Here is a 16030-nt window from a genome sequence, read left to right on the forward strand (position 1 = left end):
ACTGTTTTCTCTCAACATTCACCTCAATGTTCTTTCCCAGTTCCCTCAGTGTCTATTCAGTCTATGTGCTTCACATTTATTTGTTCTGATGAAAAAGATTTTGTGGTTTATAGATATACACATTCACAGGAGTTAAAGTGTTTGTGGAATTCTAATGCTAACATTTTCTCTTTATGAACATTTATATCCCCCAATAGTTCTCTCTCTATAAATATAAATGATTTGTTCAAACAGTTGGATTCTGATTTTAAAAAAACAGATAAATTTTATTTCTCCCCCACCTCCCAAACCCTATTGAAATGAGATAAAATATATTGTGAAGTTATGTTAGTTACCTCTTGCTGTATAAAAAATTATATTCTGGGGCAGAGGCTATGGCTCAGAGGTAGAGCGCTCGCCTAGCACGTGCGAGGGCCTGAGTTTGATCATCAGCACCACATAAAAATAAATAAAATAAAGATATTGTGTCCAACTACAACTAAAAAATAAGTATTTTTTTTAAATTACATTACAACCTGAGAATTAAACACAACAAGCAACAAGCAACTGGAATCTCATAGTTTGTATGGGTCAGAAATTAGGGAAACAGATTAGCTGAAATGTTCTAGTTTAGGATCTGTCATGAGGCTGAAATCAAGATGTCAGCTAAGATTTCAGTCATCTGACGATATGACTGGGCCCTGAGGATCCATCACCAAGTGCATTCACATAGCTATTAGCAAGGGACCTCAGTTCTTCACCATGTGGAACCCTCTAGAGGGCAGCCTGAGCGTCGCCTTGAAAGGGCACCTGGCTTCCCTCAGTGAGTGATCTAAGAGACAGAGGGCAATGTGAAGCCACAAGGTCTTTTAAGGCCTCACCTCAGAAGTCACAGCCATCTTATATTAGTCACACTAACTGGGATATGATGTGAGACAGCACTAATAAAGAGGTGGGTACCAGCATTGTTGGAGGCTGGCTACCACAAAATGATAAATCCAAAGAAGGACAGGACAAAAGGAAAGAGTAGACATTGGAAGATCAAAAAACTTGAAGACTTTTTGATAAAAAGTAAATATAGTTAAACACTGGGTATGGTGTCATATGCCTGTAATCCTAGCTACTTGGGAGGATGAGGCAGGAAGACCTCGAGTTCAAGATCAGCCTGAGAGACTTAGTGAGACCCTGTTTAAAAATGAAATAACAAGTTCTGTGGACATGGCTCAGTGGTAGAGTGCTCGCTTGGTTTGTATGTGGCTCTGGGTTTATATCCCCAATACTCAAAACAACAACAAAAAAGTAGAATTATAGAATGCTTAGGGAAACTTGGACATAAAAACTTATGGATGTGGTCAAATTAATACTTAGGAGAAATTTTACAGCTTAGACTTATTATTAGAAAATCCAGAAGATAGGAAAATATATAAATGAGATATTCAACTCAAATAAATTATAATTAATTACTAATTGCTTCTTAGTACTCTTGAGCAATATAACCAAAAATTCTTTCTTTTAAAAGGTCAATAAAATTACCAAGGTTTTTGAAAGTCTGATCAAGAATAAAAGAGAAAATATACCAAAAAACTCTAAAACCAGACAGGGAGAAGGATACTTAAAAATTACTAGAAGTGCTGTATATATCATTATACTAATGTGAAATTTTAAATGAAGTCAATTACTTTTCAGGAAAAAATGAATAACCAAATTCATTTTAAAAGACACAGAAACTCATCAAGGAAAGAACATTAATAATCCTAAGCAGTTGAGAAAGTGACCAAAAAAATTACCTCAGAAAATAACACAACCTCCAGATCTGGGCTAATGCTTTGAGGAAGACGCATTCCATTATTAAATAAAGGTTTATTGAACTCCTTTTCTGTTTCAGGTGCTGGTTTCATAGCAATAAGCCTAAGTGAGTCCCTGCCTGCAGAGAGCCTTCCCCTTACAGCAGCTACACAGTAATGAGGATTCCTGATTTATTTTTCAAATCAAACCAATCCTGATTCCAAAATGAGACACACACAGTCGCAGACAAATCATGAAGGAAGAAGGAACGAAGAGGCAGAAAGGAAGGAAGAGAGAGAAAAGAAAACAATACATAATAGAATAAAGAACTAATGTTTATGATCTTAAATCCAAAAGTTAAATAAGTTATTGAAAATTGAATCCTACAGTAAATAATCCATTATGATTCATACATTTTATCCAGTAAATAGTCCAACATTTTAAAATGAATTAAATATAACCATACAACAACTACATAAAACAACTACATTACCAAAAAATTTAAAATGATCCAAGCCATTAAAAAAATGCTGAAGGAGGATTTTATCAAATTCAACATCTTATTCAAGTTACAAATAACTTGTAAATTACAATTTTCAGTAACTTGTAGTAGATTCTGTTTGATTTTTGCCTTGCCAGCATTCTTTCTTTCTTTCTTTCTTTGGGGGGGTACTTCTGGAACCACTAATAAGTGGAATATATTTGGGGACTCCAAGGAATTTCGTCTCCCAGTTCTTAAACCTTTACGTACTGTACCGCTCTTTATTTACTATGAATTTGGCCATGCAACTAGTTCTGGCCAGAATATTACTATATGTGACAAAGCAGACACTTAATAAATACTTGCATATCAGTGATTATTCTCTAAGAATTCAACCATCTAGGAATGAACCTAGGTGATGTGTTCATGAGGAAGTTCAAGAAGGCATGTGGAGAAACCCATGTGAAAGAAATATAGGTATTTCCTCTGATAACCACCTCCAAAGCCCATTTGAAGACCAGCTGTTAGCCATGTGAGTGAAGCCATTATAGACCTCCTAGCCATCCATCCTAGCTTTCCAGCCAACACCAGATCCACAAATCATGAGCAATAATAAATCATTGTTTTAAGCCATGAACTTTGGTGGTAGTTTGATGCACAACAATAGATAAATAAAACACTCCCAACAGAAAAATATTAAGTTGAATAGTCTGAATTGTACCAGTGGCATCCTGACCAATTAAAATAATTGGTAATTTTTTTTCTTTTTAAAATTTTTATTATTTTATTTTATTTTTTGTGGTACTGGGGATTGAACCCAGTAAAGATGTACACCAGACACTAAATCATTTGGGCATCATGGACCATATGATCTCTGTTTAATTACTCAACTCTATCCTGATAGCACAAAAAGAGATATGGGGCACGGGCGGGGGGGGGGGGAGGGGGTGGAGAACACAAATGAATCATGTGTTGATTTCTGTAAAACTTTATTTTTAAAACAGGCAGCAGGCTAGATCTGTCCAGTGGGCTGTAGATGCCAACCCTCAGTTAGAGCATCTCATTCCTTAGCTATAGGATTTTGTTCAGGGAAAGAAACATGCTACAGTCAGATTTGCAGCTTGAAAACTTTGTGATAGGAAAAGAAAATCATGCTACCTGCTGCATTTGTAAGTGGAGGAGGAAGATTTGAGGATGCTGACATGAAGAGATCAAAGCCTAAGAATGGCACTAACACTAAGGGATATGCAGGATATGCAGTACTATTTTACCATATCCTTCACTAACACTGAGGGATATTTCTTTCACATGGGTTTCTCCACATGCCTGCATCACCTAGGTTCATTCCTAGATGGTTGAATTCCAAGGGAATTGCAAAGAGGGAACCAACTGGCAAAATTTGGACCTCTGATTCCAAGTAAATATTTGCCCCTTTCTTAGTACTTACTTATATAAGTACTTATTTATTACTTACTTTTTTAAAGGCTTAAATGAGTAAGTTTAGTTACCAACATTGTAGACAAATGAGTTATCTATTTCTTTATTCCTTCCTTCACTGGACAATCATTGATGGAGTCCTCCAACATACAAAGCACTGTTTCTAGGAGCTGGAAGCAGAGTAGGACACTAGGCAAACTAGTCTCCTACTCTTATGACCCTCACATTCAGATGGAATGTTAAGTACGTATATTCTGTAACTTCAGGTACTGTGTATACTACTAGGAAATGATGCAAAGTGTAATAGACAGTGGCTGTTTGGAGAGGTGGCTAGATGGATGATGATAAGGAGCCTGGTCACGTGAAACAGCCACAGAAGAATGTTCCCTGCAGAGAAAGCAACAAGTAGTGTGCCTGGAGGCAGGAATGAACTGGTTTGTTACAGGAGCAGTAGGAAACACAATGCAGATAAGGCATGCTATATAAGGCAGAGGGGGGTGCAAGATAAGGTTGCAAGATAAGGGATGGATAGGGGAACTGGCAAGCCATTGAAGAATGTATTTTGTTTTTTCTTTCCTAAGCAAAATAGGAGGCCACTCGAAGATTTTTTGGGGGGGAGGGGGCACAAAAATGACATGAACTTCGTATATATGATTTCTGTGGTTTCTTTTGGAAGGAGAAAGAATGAGAGTAGAGACCATTTGGAGGTTACTATGGAAGTCCAGAAGAGAGATGAAAGTGGGGTTTGAATGTAAAGTGATATTAATGGTAGACAGTAGTTGGATTTGGAGTGTATTTTTTTAAAAATATTTTTTAGTTGTAGTTGACACAATACCTTTATTTTATTTATATGTGATGCTGAGGATCAAACCCAGGGCCTCGCATATGCCGGGTGAGTGCTCTACCGCTGAGCCACAATCCCAGCCTATGGAATGTATTTTTAAAGGAGGAAAAAAAAAAACCCTACTAAAGGATCATATTATGAAGTTAAGAGGAATTGAGGAATCCAGTGTGAGTGGATTATACTTTATAGTATAAGTAACTAATGGTGTGAGTCACTAGAAAAGAATAATTACAAAAGTAATAATGGATTTGGACTTGGTGGAAGGGCTGAGAATTGCCAATATGACTTTGGCTTTCTTAAGACTGAGATATCTGTGAGTTATGAAAGTATTTGTAGAAACTAGCATTTGCATACGATAGACAGGTATCCAGCAAAAATTAAAATTCAGGAGACATGAGCGAATTCATTGTGCTCAAAGCTATGAAAGTGAATAGAAAAGATGGCTGAGGGCTGAGCTCTGGGTGTGCCAAGAGGCAAAGAAGAGGGATAATGCAAGTAAAACAACAACAACAACTCAACTAAAAAGGAGTCACTAATACAGACGTTCTCTCTGATACGTGGATGCTAACACACAATAAGTACGGGGAGGGAAGAATAGAAGTTCATTGGATTAGACAAAGGGGAAAGAAGGGAAGGGAGGGGCGATGGGAATGGGAAAGACAGTAGAATGAATTGGACATAACTTTCCTAGGTTCATATATGAATGCACAACCAGTGGAACTCCACATAATGTATAACCACATAATGGGATTCTTATTAGAATAAGTTATGCTTCATGTATATATAATACATCAAAATACACTCTACCAACACGTGTATCTAAAAAGAACAAATAAAAAAAATTTAAAGGAATGGCTAATAAAGAGGGGAATAAGACCAGAAAGAACATGGTGTTCCAGATGCCAAAAAGAGAAAGGGGGCAAGGGGAGTATATAATAGTGCAGCTGAAACGAAGTCTGAGAATTCTTAACTGGATCTGGCACAGTGGCGTTCTCCAGAGACTTGAACAGGAGTGACTTCAGTGGTGTAGGGTTCAGGGGGACAAAGCATTCTGGAGCGGACAGCAGAGCAATGGCAGGTTGGGAAAGAGAAGTGGTGAGTATAGGAAAGTTTTTCAAAGAGTCATTAAAGGTGTTTTGCTGAAGTGAGAGACTGTGCCAAATGTTGCAAGGACTCTGGAATCCATATGGTCATAAAATTTTGGAAAGAAAATAGAGAATTGTAGAAAATGGAAGAATTTTTTAAAATAGGAAGTTTTACTAAGAACAAATTGCAGAAGTTTCCCATTAGTATGTAGGAAAGTATTCAAATGAAATTCCAGAACTTTAACTAGTATCTACCAGAAATCCAGAGCAAACATCACTCTTATTGCTAAAATAGAAATGTTAAGGATCAAATCAGGAATGTCAAGTAACACTACTGTTATTCCACATTGTACTAGAGTCCTAGCCAATGCAGTAGATGGAAAAATTGAAATGAGATGAAGTATTTGAAAAGGAGAGAGACTTTCTTTATTTCCATGCTGTAAAAACACTGGTGTGATATGTTAAATAATCGGTTCTCTGAATGTGTTTCCCATATGAATGTCCACTGATGTTACTGTTTACATTAATAAGAATAAATAAGTAACCTCAAGGGCACAGATTATAGTAAAACATAGTAATTAGGACATGATGAGTTTTGAGCATTTATATAATCTATTATACATACATATAATATATATGACACCATAATTGTATATCTCTAGCTATACACATCTAATTTGTGTTCTTTTCTTTTTTTTTTTTTTTGTTTTTAAATTTCAAATGCCTAAAAAGGTGAACATCAAAAGAAAGAAAGGACTTTAAAAAACCATGACTTGGAAAAAAAAAAAAAGTAAAGAAAGCATGACTTGGGAGGCTAAGAGGGGATCAGAAGTTTGAGGCCAGCCTCAGTAATTTAGAGAGACTCCATCTTCTAAGTTCAATCCCCAGTACCAGAAAAAAGAAAAAAAGGAACCACAATCAGTTATTTTTTAACCTTGGCATGGTGAAAGATTTCCTTAGCAAAACAAAAAACCCTGAAGCAACAAAGGAAATAATGGACAAAGTCTTAAAAACTCACAACTTCTGTATGGCAAGAGAATCCATAATCCAGGGTAAATAGTTACAAACTGAGAAGAAGAAATATTTGCTATAAAGATAGTAGACAAAAAAAACGTGTTAACCATATATCAAGAATTCTTACTAAAAAATCAACCCAATTAAAAGAAAAATCTAAGCCATCTCTGTCCAATAGAAACATCATGTGAGCTACATATGTAATTCTAAATTTTTCAGTAGCCACATTAAAATTATTTAAAAGCAGGGATTTGTTCCAGCTCAGTGGAAGAAGTGCTTGCCTGGTATGGCCTCAGTTCAATCTCCAGAAATCCTCCCTACACGCAGTTATTTAAAACTTTATATCTTATTATTAAAACATGTAATGAAAAACTAAAAAATAAAATTTTTATATCTTTTTTGACTGTTTTTTAAATTTCTGTGTATTTTATGCTAAAAGAACTACCCAGTTTAGCTAGGCATATTTCAAATGCTCCATAGCTACATTCCACTAGCAGCTGTCACGTTGGACAGAATGGATCTAAGCAATTCACAAGAGAACTAGAAATGGTCAATAGGTAAAATATTTCCTCATTACTGTTAATGCAAATGAAAGAAACAGTGAGATAATGCATTCTATCCCCGTCACATTAATAAACACTGAAAGAGCAAAATTTATTTAAAACTCATCTTAGGTTCCAAAAAGTTTGTTGTGGGACTGTTTGTAACAGCAAAAAGAAAGGAAGAGAAAGAAGGGAAAGGAAAAAAAAATAGTTCAAGCAGCAAACTGAGTTAATCAGGTTAGGCTTCACTCACGCAACAGAAACCCTGCAGGGACTTAAATGAATTGTTTGAACTACGGGTATAGATATGGAATGTTCCCTAAAAAAGTGAAATAGAAAGAAACCAATTTGAGGCAGATTGAATGTAATATGATTAACGTAACACAAACCATTTTCCTATTTGTTTGTACATATGCATATTTCTAAATGCATTCAAATAATTTGAAAGGCTACAAACCAAAGCATTGGCAGTATTCTCATGATGTGACGGATAGGCTTGCTGATGGTGGGGCCTGGGAGCTTTCATTTTACAACGCAAAACTTTTGCAGAAAGCATGTTCAATTTAAAATTGGAAAAAGTCTTCTTTTTAAATATGGCAGACTCACTAATTCATAATTAAGAATCAAAGTTTCTGGAATCTGTATTCCATGGAGCTAGCTCCCTTTCTTCTTTTATTTCTTAGAAATGTGATGAGAGCATCCTGGGAGTGGGTAACTTAGAATATGTGTTTTTACAACTGTTGCAAATGTCATGAGGATCAATGTTTGTTTGTTTATGATCATTTCCATCCAAACAGATCAGCATTAATGGCATTTCATTTCATCCAAACTGGCTATAAAAATACCTTTTTCCAATGTATTTTTTCATGCAGGCACTGAGAGAATGTGGAGATGAATAAGTATGAGGACAGAAGCAGGAGAATTTGTCCTGCCTTACAAATCTGCTTTATGAAACAGAGAAGGCTTTGGTTTTCCTATCTGAAGAGAGTTCTTGGAGTCCTCAATGATCCCAATTATTAAGTCTTGGTTGGCATATACTTTAGCCCTTTACTCTTCCCTGTATCTTTGAGCCTAGAAGAAAGACATGTTATCTCTAAACAGAGGACAGAAGCCACAAGCTACGAACAGTATTGACATAACCTAAATATTACCAGACAACCTGGTATTAAAAAACAAAGCTAATCCCTCTCCTTGGTCTATACCCAAAAGACTTAAAAACAGCATACTAGAGGAAAACAGCCACATCAATGTTTATAGCAGCACAATTCACAATAGCTAAACTGTCGAACCAACATAGATGCCCTTCAATGGATGAATTTTTTAAAAAAATGTGGCATATATACACAATGGAATATTACTCAGCAATAAAAGGAATAAAATCATGACATTTTCAGGTAAACGAATGGAGTTAGAGAAGATAATGCTAAGTGAAGTTAGCCAATCCCCCAAAAACATAAGGAGGCTGATTCATAGTGGGGTAGGGAGGGGGAGCATGGGAGGTAGACAAACTCTAGATAGGGCAGAGGGGTGGGAGGGGAAGGTAGGGGGCAGGGGATTAGCAATGATGGTGGAATGTGATGGACATCATTATCCAAAGTACATATATAAAGACACGAATTGGTGTGAATATACTTTGTATACAACCAGAGATATGAAAAATTCAGCTCTATATGTGTAATAAGAATTGTAATGCATTCTGCTGTCATATATAAATAAAAAAATGTAAAAACACAAAGCTATATTTATCAAAACTCATTGCAAGAAGAAAGAGCACCCCCTTGACAATGTCCTAGCAGTGTCCCAGAAGAAGAAAAGTCAGGGAAGACTATTTATAGGATTCTGAGTTTAGACTCGGGTTGTTTAAGGTGGATCTTTCAAGGAGGGAACTGACAGAACTGGGCCAAGTTCATGACATACAAATTTAGGATGGGAGCATATAGCCAGGTTGAGGGTCTTGAAATGAATTTTGATAAGTAAACTGTTGTTCTTGGCCCAGATGAAAAGGCTTAACCCCAGAGAGATTAATGTGCAGAAATTTCCTGAAGCAACAGTCAAGTTACTTACTGGTTAGAACCTTTTCCCGGGCCCAGGTTTTCCTAGAACCAACACCTAGGCCATGCTGAATTCAGCATTTCCACACTCAGTCTTTGATCTCAAATATTCTCTCTCCTCCAGTTGGTCCTCAGTAGTTGACACAGGTGGTCTCAGTCCTTAGTCCTAATAGTTATATTGTTGATGTAAGTGGTTTCAATCATAAAAATGAGCCAGAGACCAGGAGGTATCTGAGTCTTAACAACTACACATATTCTGAACTGCCCACTTCCAGATTTCTTGTGGATAAAAAAGAAAGAAAGAAAAAAAGAAGCCTATATAATTAAGTTAGTATAATAAACAAATTCAGTTCCTAATCAATAGACCTTGAGAAGGAAGAATTTTCACATGCGAAGGAGCCCCAAGTCTAAAGAAATTTTCTGAAAAGACAGAAGTAAACCCTAGCCAGGGCTGAAAGACCTAAACCATGGTAAGGAGATCGAGTAGTCTCTGGGTAGCAATGGAGAGCCTCTTCAGAATAAATTAAAAAATGGCATGATCAGATTTCTTTTTTTTTTTTTAAACCCTGGTGCTATTTTGAAAGAGATTAGAGAAAGACAAGATCAGACCTATATGGAAGATCCTCTGGAGAATCCTGTAACAACCTAAAACAAATGTTAAGACTATGGTGTGGCGATAAGGAGTCCTTCATTCATCTGTGTTTTGTGCATATTATTAAATGCCTATTCCTTGTCAGGCACTGTGCTGGGAATTGGAAATTCAATAATAAAGAGCCAATTTTGTCCCTGTGGGTTTACAACCTAACACATACTGAAGTCCTGTAATATGCTAAGTACTTTATGTCCATTATCTCAATTTGTGCATGCTATAATTGTCTCCTTTTACATATAAAATCATGATGACATTAGAGATAAAGTTGGATAGATATTAAGGATGTCTATCATTTTGGTTTCTTCTGACACAGAAAGTTAATCTGTGATAATACAGATTTATATTCTCTCTTCCCACTTGCTGCTTAATATCTGATTGATAATTGGCCAATCTCTTCTTGGAAGTTTCTTTTTTTGAAAGCATACACTTTTTGGTCAATTTCTGTCCTTCTCTCCATGGGTCTGTGGGATTCATCCTCTTTTATGCTTTTATTCCTCCCACTTGCATTAAACCTTCTAGCCTGATCTATACACCCTACCTCTTCCAGTTCCACAATTTCAATCCTTCCATCAACAACAATGGCACTGCTCCTGAATTTGTTAACCATATTCCCAGACAAGGTATCTATTCCCTCTTTAATTACCCAATTCTCCTTTTCCTTCCTACCCTGCTCTAATCATGGTCTCCATTATGCTATTAGACCCCCTTGCACCAAAGCTCCTCCTATTATTATACCTTTATCCTGAAGGCTTTCCTTCTGATGAACATTTATGAACCTAGGAAAACAGCTAAGATACAAATTAAAATGAACCAGGTGTGATGGTGCACACCTGCAACCCCTGTTACTTCAGAGGCCAAGAAAAGAAGATAGCAAGTTCAAGGCCAGCCTTGGCAACTTAGTGAGACTCTCTCAAAGTGAAAAAACAAAAAGGGCTTGGGATTCAGCTCAGCGGTAGAGTAACCCAGGCTCACATTCTAGTATTGCCAAAAGAAAAGAAAAGAAAAGAAAAAAGGTGTGTTTGGCTTTTGGCCTCTCATATGAGATCCACATGAGTGCTCATGGTTCAAACTCTAGTACTGTCAAAAAAAAAAAAAAAAGTGTCTTTTGGCCCCTCTCACTCATGCTTCAGTCACACCTATCTGCTTTCTGTCTCCTGAACATTCCCAGATCTTTTCCATATTGAGGTCATTATACTTGCTGCCCTGTCTGCCTAATTCTTACTACAGTTTAGCACAAACTGAGCTCCTTCTTGGTACCAGCTTCAGCTTAAATATTGACTACTCAGGGAGGCCTTGCTTGACCATTCAATCCAAAATGATTCTGAATCTCTCTGTATCACACCCTTTGCCCTGTCCTCAATTTCTTTTCATCACTATATGCATCCCTGCCTGGCATTTCCTTGCACATTTGTTTGTTCGTTACCTCCAGTAGAATATAAGCAGTGTGAACAGACACCTAGCAAATACACATTTGGGAGGGGGGCAGAGGGAGACCTTGCATATAATGGAGGCTTGACAGCTTTTCTGCCTATGCAGCATCTCAGACAGGTGCTTCTTCTTTTTGTTGGGGGAGGGTGGGTACCTAGTGCCTCACTGTTGCTGAGGCTGGCTTTGAACTTGAGATTCTCCTGCCTCAGCTTGCTGAGCCACTGGGATTACAAGCGTGCACCACTGTGCCTGGCTTACAGGTATCTCTTGACTTAAGATGGAGCCATGCCCCAATAAACACACTGTAGATTGAAAATATGGTAAACCCCAAAATGCATTTATTATATCTTAACTACTGCATATTATAGCTTAGCCTAGTTTACTTTAAACGTTTGCAGCACATTTACATTATTAGCTCATAATTGGTCAAAATTACCTAATACAGGCTGCGGATGTAGCTCAGTGCAAAAGTGTGGGCTTAGCATGTCTGAAGCTCTGGCAGTAAAGTGCAGGGTAGAGTACTGGTTGTTCCCTGTCATGGTGGCATGGCTATTGGGAGCTGCAGTCCAGCATTGCAAGAGCTTTGTACCACATGTCATGAACCTCAGAAAAGATCAAAATTCAAAATTTGAAGTATGGTTCCTACTAAATGCATATCACTCTCACACCATCAGAAAGTTAAAAAAAAAAAAAAAGTAAGCCAAGCTATTGTTAAGTTGGGGACTGTTTGTAGTGATTTCTAAAACATCTTCCCCTCTGGTCATTCATCAGGTGCTGACTAGCTTCATCTCAAACCCAGTCACAGGGCATTTCTACCCTTGCTTTTTGTCCTCAAGTTCTTATATACTTTTTACCAAAGCATTTCCAAAGTATGAGCTTGTTTTGAGTTCTCCTTGTCATGGGCAAACAATTTAACCTTTAGCAGTCTTAAGTTCTTTACCTCTAAAGTGAGGATAAATTTGAGATCATTACACACACAGAATAGGAGAAGCAAACAGGTTAAGAATATCAGGGAAGCCACAATCAGAGGCAAAGAAGACGTGAGGCCCCTGAGAATTCCTTAGAAATATGCAAAAGAGGGCAGGAGATGGGCAGCATTGAATTTCCTAGTATAAGATGCACGAGGGACTCAACCCGAGTTGACTTTCAAATGGTAGGAAAGAGTAATTACATATGAAATATTTAAGCCCTTCCAATGGACAACTACAGATATTCAGATAGCTGCCAGCTGACATGGGTACTAATAATGGATCAGTAGCACTAGTCTGGACCTTATTTTTTTTAACCTTAAAGCTATATTTCCAACAGCCACCTATAAATCTCCATATCCATTTCATATCTCTAGTGAATATTTATCATTGGAATTGGAATTTTTCTGTTCATGAGTCTTCAAAGAAGATGGACTCCTTGCTACTTTAGAAACTGGAGTCAGAAGGGATCAGGGGACATCCTCTCTCTTCACAACTAGGACTGATATATTAACTGTGATTGACCATTGCCATACACATGACCATGAATCCCAGGCAAGTGACCCCCAGATAGAAAGAGACCTCAGGTTGGCAATCTCTTTCCAAGCAGATGTGCTCTAAAGGGCAGTGGCTGGTCCCCTTTTTGCCTGCTTTGGCTGCCCAGGTTCCTTCTGCACCATCTCACTGGTTTTCTACCCATTTTTCCAACCCTGTTGTGGGCCCTCCCATTGATTCTGAGCTACCCACGACCTTCCAATGAAACACTTTTCTGCCTAATACAGTCATCAGGACTACTCGAGTTCAGAATTTGGTGAGTCCTTACCCTTCTGGTCCACCATCCTCATTCTGCCCCACAGATTTCACAAGAACAAATTACCCATACTACCTTCCTTGCTTTATCCTGGAAGCTACTCATCATCATAGGAATTCATGTTCCTTCAGCATTTAACTAGTGTGTAAGTGGCTGTGGTTTGGATGTAACTGAAGTGTGTTCCCCAAGGGTTCATAGGTTGGAAGCTTGGTCCCCAGTGTGGCAATGTGGGAGGGAGGTGATGGAACCGTTAAGAGGTGGGGCTTAGTGGGGAGCTAGTTATGTCATTTGGGACACTGCACTCAGAAGGGATTAAGGTAGTTCTCAGGGAACCCTGTTCAGTTCCTGAGAGAGGGAATTGTTATAAAAGAGCAAGCCTGAGTCCTCTCCTCTCTCCAGATTCCTGTCTCACCATGTGATTGCTTTCACACTTGCTTCTGTCATGATGTCATCTATCACGATGTGTCACAGTCAGGGGACCCCTTGCCAGAGCCAGTGACATGCCATTTGGAATTTCAACCTCCAAAACAGTGATGTAAATAAACACCTTTATAACGTACCCAATCTCAGATATTTTTTATAGCAATGGAAAAATGGACGGATACATAGATCATTATAAATGCTGAAATGGTATAAATCTATACCTACAACAGTGCCTGGCTCAGAGGGACACTGGAGAAACATTTTTTCCCCTCTGTCTCTGGGCCACAAATAGGAACAGGCTCACAGGGGCCCATAAGGGGCCAGTTAATGTGAGAATCCTGAGGCCATGCCAGACAGAGTCAACTATTGGGCAATAAGAACCTAGGTGCCAGGCATGTTCTAGTTGTTCTGCTTGTATTGTCTCTTCTTTGAGAGATGTGAGGGTTTTCATTGACTTCCAAGGTGAGTGTAAGGAATGGATCTCAAGACTCAGTGGAAGAGGAGAGAGTGAATAGTTTCTGAACATAAGCATGGCTACAGAAGGAGGAGATGTTCTTCCCTAGATTATGTGGGCTCTTTCATTACTATTTTTGATTGAAACGTCCTTTAGCCATCCTCTACCTTTAGTTATGAAGCTATTTCCCCTCAGATATCAGTGATCTCACTAATTGTCCCCTTCAGTTAAGGTTTTTTAATTGTCTAGTTCTCCATACTGGAAGCAGTTTTGTAGGTTAATTAAAACTTGCTCTTAGGGTGGAGATTTAGAGAAAGAGACCATTTTTTTTTAATTTTTTATTGTTGGTTATTCAAAACATTACATAGTTCTTGATATATCATATTTCACCCTTTGATTCAAGTGGGTTATGAGCTCCCATTTTTACCCCATATACAGATTGCAGAATCACATCAGTTACACATCCATTGATTTACATATTGCCATACTAGTGTCTGTTGTGTTCTGCTGCCTTTCCTATCCTCTACTATCCCCCCTCCCCTCCCCTCCCCTCCCCTCTTCTCTCTCTGCCCCCTCTACTGTCATTCATTTGTCCCCCTTGTATTATTTTTCCCTTTCCCCTCACTTCCTCTTGTATGTACTTTTGTATAACCCTGAGGATCTCCTTCCATTTCCATGCAATTTCCCTTCTCTCTCCCTTTCCCTCCCACCTCTCATCCCTGTTTAATGTTAATCTTCTTCTCATGCTCTTCAACCCTACTCTGTTCTTAGTTACTCTCCTTATATCAAAGAAGACATTTGGCATTTGTTTTTTAGGGATTGGCTAGCTTCACTTAGCATAATCTGCTCTAATGCCATCCATTTCCCTGCAAATTCTATGATTTTGTCATTTTTTAGTGCAGAGTAATACTCCATTGTGTATAAATGCCACATTTTTTTTATCCATTCGTCTATTGAAGGGCATCTAGGTTGGTTCCACAGTCTTGCTATTGTGAATTGTGCTGCTATGAACATCGATGTAGCAGTGTCCCTGTAGCATGCTCTTTTTAGGTCTTTAGGGAATAGACCGAGAAGGGGAATAGCTGGGTCAAATGGTGGCTCCATTCCCAGCTTTCCAAGAAATCTCCATACTGCTTTCCAAATTGGCTGCACCAATTTGCAGTCCCACCAGCAATGTACAAGTGTACCCTTTTCCCCACATCCTCGCCAGCACTTGTTGTTGTTTGACTTCCTAATGGCTGCCAATCTAACTGGAGTGAGATGGTATCTTAGGGTGGTTTTGATTTGCATTTCTCTGACTGCTAGAGATGGTGAGCATTTTTTCATGTACTTGTTGATTGATTGTATGTCCTCCTCTAAGAAGTGTCTGTTCAGGTCCTTAGCCCATTTGTTGATTGGGTTGTTTGTTATTTTATTGTCTAATTTTTTGAGTTCTTTGTATACTCTGGATATTAGGGCTCTATCTGAAGTGTGAGGAGTAAAGATTTGTTCCCAGGATGTAGGCTCCCTATTTACCTCTCTTATTGTTTCTTTTGCTGAGAAAAAACTTTTTAATTTGAGTAAGTCCCATTTGTTGATTCTAGTTATTAACTTTTGTGCTATGGGTGTCCTATTGAGGAATTTGGAGCCCAACCCCACAGTATGTAGATCATAGCCAACTTTTTCTTCTATCAGACGGCGTGTCTCTGATTTGATATCAAGCTCCTTGATCCATTTTGAATTAACTTTTGTGCATGGCGAGAGAAAGGGATTCAGTTTCATTTTGTTGCATATGGATTTCCAGTTTTCCCAGCACCATTTGTTGAAGATGCTATCCTTCCTCCATTGCATGCTTTTAGCCCCTTTATCAAATATAAGATAGTCTCCCATGATTATTGTATGGTGGTCTATTAGACTCTTGAACTTGAGAAGAGTTTGTTTGATGAACATAGCTGCACCATTGTTAAGGGCATATATATTTATGATTGTTATGTCTTGTTGGTGTATGGTTCCCTTGAGCAGTATGTAGTGTCCCTCTTTATCCCTTTTGATTAACTTGGGCTTGAAATCTATTTTATTTGATATGAGTATGGACAC

This window comes from Marmota monax, unplaced genomic scaffold (assembly GCF_021218885.2).
Source record: "Marmota monax isolate L192 unplaced genomic scaffold, Marmota_monax_Labrador192_F-V1.1 WCK01_AAM20220418_F8-fsc00066, whole genome shotgun sequence".
Taxonomy (NCBI): domain Eukaryota; kingdom Metazoa; phylum Chordata; class Mammalia; order Rodentia; family Sciuridae; genus Marmota; species Marmota monax.